We start from the raw sequence: 6484 nt of genomic DNA, 5'->3' as shown, positions 1-6484 counted from the left end.
TGCTGGTAAGCAAGTATTTTTCCTTTTAAAAATTTCTTCTTTACCTAATAGATAAGCTTGTATTCCCTTTCAATAATATACCAATTTTTTTTTTTTTACATCACAGGTTCTGTATTTTGTTGGTTTAATGAGGATTGTAAATTTTTTTGTCCCCCATTTCTTATTCCAAGTTGCCCTCATTTTGCTTGTTACTGCTTGTAATAGTTAATGTGAGTAATTGTTCTACATATCTTCTGATCATATTATTTGATTTTCATGTCATAAAGTATGAATTGATTATAGATTAAATACTCATTTTAATCTCTCATATTTTTCGATCTTATCGGCTATCAAAAATTAAAAAACTCATAATGGTTTCAAAACATTTAAATGTTGGTCAACTTAGTCATTTTTAGCATGTTTTACAACACTCGATAGGGTAATTTGACCCACATTTTAAATTTTGAGAACCATTTTAGTTTTGTCAATTTTTGAGGGACCAAACTGGTAAGATCAAAAAACATGAGGGACTAAAATGAGTATTTACTCTTGATTATATTTGTTTAACCTTTCTTTCTTTGACAGCTTCCAAATATAATTAGATTATATTGTGAAAGTTCTCTCATGCATGCCTCAAGAAGATAGGGAGGACTACAACAATTCTAAATTTTTATAATTTCCTTCGGTTAATACAAAAATATGATTATGTAAGAATCTCTAAGTTAATCATTTATTCTATCCATATATTTGTCATAAGATTGAGGTATGAAATACAATAAAAAATAGCACATATAATTACCTCTACTATTGAAGTTACTATTTACAATAAATAGATTTGTTATCAAAATAATCTTACTTTGCTTACAAAAATAATGAGTGGAAAAATAAAATGATTTGGTTTGGTTAACATATGGAAATTTTGATAAACTACGTTCAATTATTTAACAATTTAATGATGTTTTCACCTACCTTAATCCGTGTAAAACTAGTCAAAAGGGTATTATAAGATGGAGGAAATATAATATTTAAAGAGCCCTTGTAAGTAGCTTAAGTTAAAATATAGAAAATAAATTTGAGATAACATTATCAAAATTTTAATAATGAATTCAAAGCATAGCATGAGAATGAAATACTAATATTGAAAGTTACATTCAAAGAATATGTGCAGCATATGTTTAGATGAAAATAAAGTTGAAGGAAAACCAAGCATGACTTCATGACTACAACAAAAACTAGGATTTACTTTTAAATTCTCTTAGAAAAGTCATATATTGCATTTTATCTTTTATAAGTGAATGGGATAAAGTCATAAGTATTATATAAAACACTTATTTGATCTCACATTAAGTTAGCACAAACAACATAAGAAGGGATTGAATTGTATTTCTTAAGTTTTTAAAAAAAACATTCATTATTAAAACTTTTTTACAGCAACTATAAAATGATGAAAAAAATAAGTTGTTTTGAAAATGTTAACTCAAAAAAGTACAAGTCTGTTATAAATTATCGAGTACAATAAAATAAAGTGTTTAGGGATAGAGAAAATCATACAAATATTTTTACTTTAATTCACTCTCAATAGCTATATCTATTCCCTTCTCCTAAAAGGATTTACACTATTTCTCAAACAATTTACCAATATTCAATACATATTAAGGAAAGTATTTCTTTCTTACATCAAGTCTCTTCAAGCTCAAACAATCAAGTTTTTATTATAGACCAAACCTCTCCGGGCTCTAAACTCGGCCAAGTATTCTATACTTTCCAAGTCTCCTCTAGGGTCTAATATGTAATCAAAGTTGGCTTAGCTTATTAATCTTTAACAACTCACTATATGATAGTATGAAAATGTAAGATCACTTTAGTCTAAGACTCTCTAAGAAACAAATCTTAAAATTTACAAATGTAAACTCTAAGATTATTTCTTTCACTTGGGAAGTTTACCTTTTGCAAAGATATTACAAATAAATTAAACAATAGTTCTATATAAATACAATTCTATACAAGAAAGTATTTTTAAAAGAATTTATATGCACTTCACTAGTATTTCCTCTTAACCTTGTGCCTTTTATCACTCTTGTGTCTTGAGTTCTTCCTTTTAAAGGTGAGTTTCAACTACTTTGGATAATATTTCAATGGTGTCTTGAGGTACTTCAACTACTTTTGTTTGTAGTAAACATTAAATCCATTAGTTCATTATGTCTTGATAGCGAGAATAAATTTATTACTTGAATCCATTGTATCTTAAGACATGTTTGGTTCCATATTAATTATGTTAGATTCATTACAACTAAGTTTATCTTCTTTGTTTATGTCTTCTTTTTTCAGCATTAACTTCAAAATTAATAAGAGTTCATGCACTTTCTTTAATAATTTTGATTATTCCTTTGTAATAGAATATTCATCTTTTCTTATCATTGTGTAGGTAGTGATGGTTGTGATAGAGTAACATGCATCAAGAGTAGCATGCACGTTAGTATCTAGGGTTACCTCTTGAGTCTTGAGTCACTAGGGACTTGGCCTTTGAAGATCTCTTCTTCTTGGTCATTGTAGAAGCAACAATACCATCAACAATTTTATGGAAAAAGCTATGTATAAACCTATGCTATAAGGAAAAGTGGATTCTGATAAGAAAGTAATGGTCATCTTGTTCAATTAATTTTATTGTCAACCTATGAATAAAATAAGGTTATATATTCTTTAAAATGCTATGAATTCTTCATTTAATATTTAGCATGTTTGCATAATCTATTTTTATTAAAGACATAAAAAAACATGTAGGTTATGATTAGTTCTCTAACCATAAATTAAGAACACATTACTGGAGAATGATAAAGACCATGGCAGTGGTTAAAGTATCTGAGGCTAATGAGAGTAAATCATTCAACATATTAATTTCCGAATTTCTAAACTTTCTTATAACTTTTGATCTTCCAAATCATACTAAAAGTTAACACTTCAATTATATTGTTAAGAAATATATATATATATCAATCTAAAGGATCATATAATGGTACAAGATTGGTTATCACTAGATTAACAAATCATGTCCTCAAAGCAAAGAAGTTGTTCGGAAAGAGCATTGGAAGTGATATATATATATATATCCCAATCTTCCTCACCTTTTAAGTTGATTAGGACACAATTTCCTATAATTGTTTCATATGCTATAACAATTAATAAATCTCAAGGTCAATCCTTAGAGATTGTTGGGTTATACTTACCTAGAATTATCTTTAGTCACGATCAGTTATACTTACCCAAGCAAATAAGGATTGAAGATATTGATATATGATAAAGATGGTCAATCATCAAGGACAATGTTTATAAGGAATTTTTCCAAAACTTCTAACAAGTTTTTTTCTTCACATTTGATTATGAATTATGATACAACAAATTATAATTTTAAGTTACTACTTCTAATTTAATACATTTTATCTTACATGTCATCATTTATTTATTGACATCTTCAAAGAAGTTAAACTTTATGATGGAATACTAAAATAATACATTTTACTCTAGTTTTTAATAATGTAAAAACTTTTTTAGGTTGAAAATGGTCTAATTCAAAAGAGATAAACAAATTTGCAGAGTTGGAAACAATTCTATAGAAAAAATCATTTACAATCTAATGAAGAAATGAAGTTTGAATTTTTGACAATCACATATTAATTCTGAGTTATTTTGTACCTTTATATTCTATTATTTTGACTTACATAGAGCCGAAATATAAAAACCCGTGTGAACGTACGGCTATATCTAAAAGGAAAAGTATACAGAAAAGTTGAGAGTTAAAAGAGAGAAAGGTTAGAGAATAGAGAAGAAGAAAACAAAGAGATAAATGTGGTTAGGGCAACTATGAGAAGAGAGTAAGAACTTTTAATATCAAGGATTGAGGTTAAACCTTATGCCTAAAGAAGAGATGACTTAGGTTTGTGATTGAAACGTAATGATGGCAATGTATCATAAGAGACATTGGGCCAAACTTTCCCAAGAAGCTTAAAAAAGAGTGGTAAATCACTTAAATGTGTTATTATAAAAGTTATAAAAATATAAATTAATATTTTATATTATTTAGCAAAATATTATTTGATAGAGACATGGGAATATAGTCTTTTTGGAACAGAAGATTATTGTTCACTTGAATCTAGAAATGTGAGAGTATTTTGGTCATTTGCAAAAGAATGAACACAAAGAAAAAATTGTCATTTTCATCCAAAATTTCATATGATTCAACAATACAAATTTGCATTCTCATACCAAAACTTCTTTACAAATACTTTTCCGATTTTGATGTAAGCCAAAATTTATATTCCAAACGATAAATACAAGTTTTGTTAACAACTTTCATAATGTCATACCATTTTTTTTATATAAATCCTAAAATTTAAAATTTTGGGTGGGGTTGAGTTGATAATATATGGTATTGATCCTCAAAAATTGATGTTTTATGTGCTCCTTTTATACTACTTGATTATAAAAATTTGAAAAATGGTTTTGTACCTTAGGAATTAAATGGTTTTATGCTTTAACTTTAGGAATTATATGTTTTGTATATTCTCAAGCTTGAGACCCCAAAATGTGTACACACAATCCTACCTCCACCTTGGTGTAGGATGGCAAAAAAATCCGACCCGTGGTTACCCGTGGAAATACCCACAACGGGTACCCGCAATAATAGCTTATAGGCGGGAGCGGATTTTGTGATACCCGCCTAACGGGTACCCACTAATTTATATATTTAGTTTTTAGTTAAATTTTTATATATATTTATTATTATTTTAATATCATATATCACATACTTTATTATTATTTCATAATAAATTACACATATTTGACTATGATAATAAACTTATCATATAAATATCATATTATTCATGTAACAATTATTTTTACATATTGATTATTACAAATTATATAAATACATAATTAAAATTAAAAACTCGTTGGGTACCCGTAAATACCCACTACCCGCACGGGTACCCGCAAATATTACAGGTTTGGGCATGGGAAAACACTACTCACACCCGCCCACGTCCGTTGCCATCCCTACCTTGTTGCTTCACCAAGCCATCAACATTGCACTTGACCCAATTCTTGATGTAAATACCACCCGGTTAACTTGTGTTTTAATTCTCTTGGTAGAAAATTTGGTTTTTGCTAACCATTGTCCTAATGGCAATGTTTAAAAACCCAAAAAGGAAAATCAATATTGAAAATTTAAAGTATTTTATCTTCCGTTGCTTTAACATTGTCTTTGTGGAATCATTAGTGAAACCAAATAAATTTGTTTAGTTATAAATTTAACTTTTAAGTATGAGAATTTGAAATAAAGATAATATCTGAACTCGGACTAGTTATTCCTTTGGTTCAAATCTTCTTGTATAACTTGAATCTAACCTTCACCAAATAGAGCAATATTTATATTCTTTGGTTTTATCTTAAATACCAACTTAGAATGTTCCAACTTTATGAAACTTGATCTTGTGCTAATCCTATCATTAGGGTTTCTAATCATGAGTTCTTGAAGTTCCAATATCTTTGTTGACTTAGTTGATCTGAATCTTCTCAGTGATCTTCTATAGCTTCTTGAAGTTTGTTCAACGTTGGATCTTATGAGTCGTTGAGATTAAGATCTGCAAAAGATTCATATGACTCTGATAATTTTTTATCTGATTATTTGTCATCAAACTTTGCATGGACAAATTCTTCTACAATCAATGTTCTACATTTACGAACTCTAAATCCTTTATAAGTTTCTGAATATTCTAACAAAATTCCATTTGCCAACTTTAATGTCAAATTTTTCTAATTGATGATTATCTATTTACAACCAACCGGTAAAAGTACTTTATGTTGGGTTTGTTACATTTCCACAATTCATAGAGTTTTTTCATGATAGATCGAATGTTCTATTCTAATTTGAGTAGATTATGTTAACAGTTTCAGCCTATAAGTACTCAAAAACAGAGTTGTCATTTAGTAATGTCCTAATCATCTCTTGAATTGAAATGTTTTTCCTCTTAACCATTTCATTTTATTATGATGTTCTTCGGATTGAGAAGTTGTGGATTATTCCAATATCCTCACACTATGATCACTCTTGAAGTGATACCCAAGTTTTTTTTCATCTTGATTGAACACAAACCTTTTTCATTGTGTATCTTGTATTCCTGTATTAGTGAATAATCTATCTTTAGCCTTTAACTAGGTTACATACAAATGCCTAGGAATTAATGTCCTTATGTTTAATAGTGCCCTAATATTATTTGTTTTACATTAAAGAATATAACTTCAAGGTTTTTTATAGATTGAATACATCATCTTTTTAAAATGCAAAATCTAACATTGAATCCTTAACTAATAATATGTACTTCAGAAGTACTTAAAATGAAATTTTATTTAGGATGAGGACAGTTGTTTGGGGCAAAAATGAAAGCCAGTTGCCCGAACATCCTACTAGATGGAATCGGCTACATAGATTGAACAATGTTATAATGTTCTA

This window comes from Lupinus angustifolius, chromosome LG12, assembly GCF_001865875.1.
Source record: "Lupinus angustifolius cultivar Tanjil chromosome LG12, LupAngTanjil_v1.0, whole genome shotgun sequence".
In the NCBI taxonomy this organism is placed as follows: Eukaryota; Viridiplantae; Streptophyta; class Magnoliopsida; order Fabales; family Fabaceae; genus Lupinus; species Lupinus angustifolius.
This window is presented reverse-complemented; position numbering follows the sequence as displayed.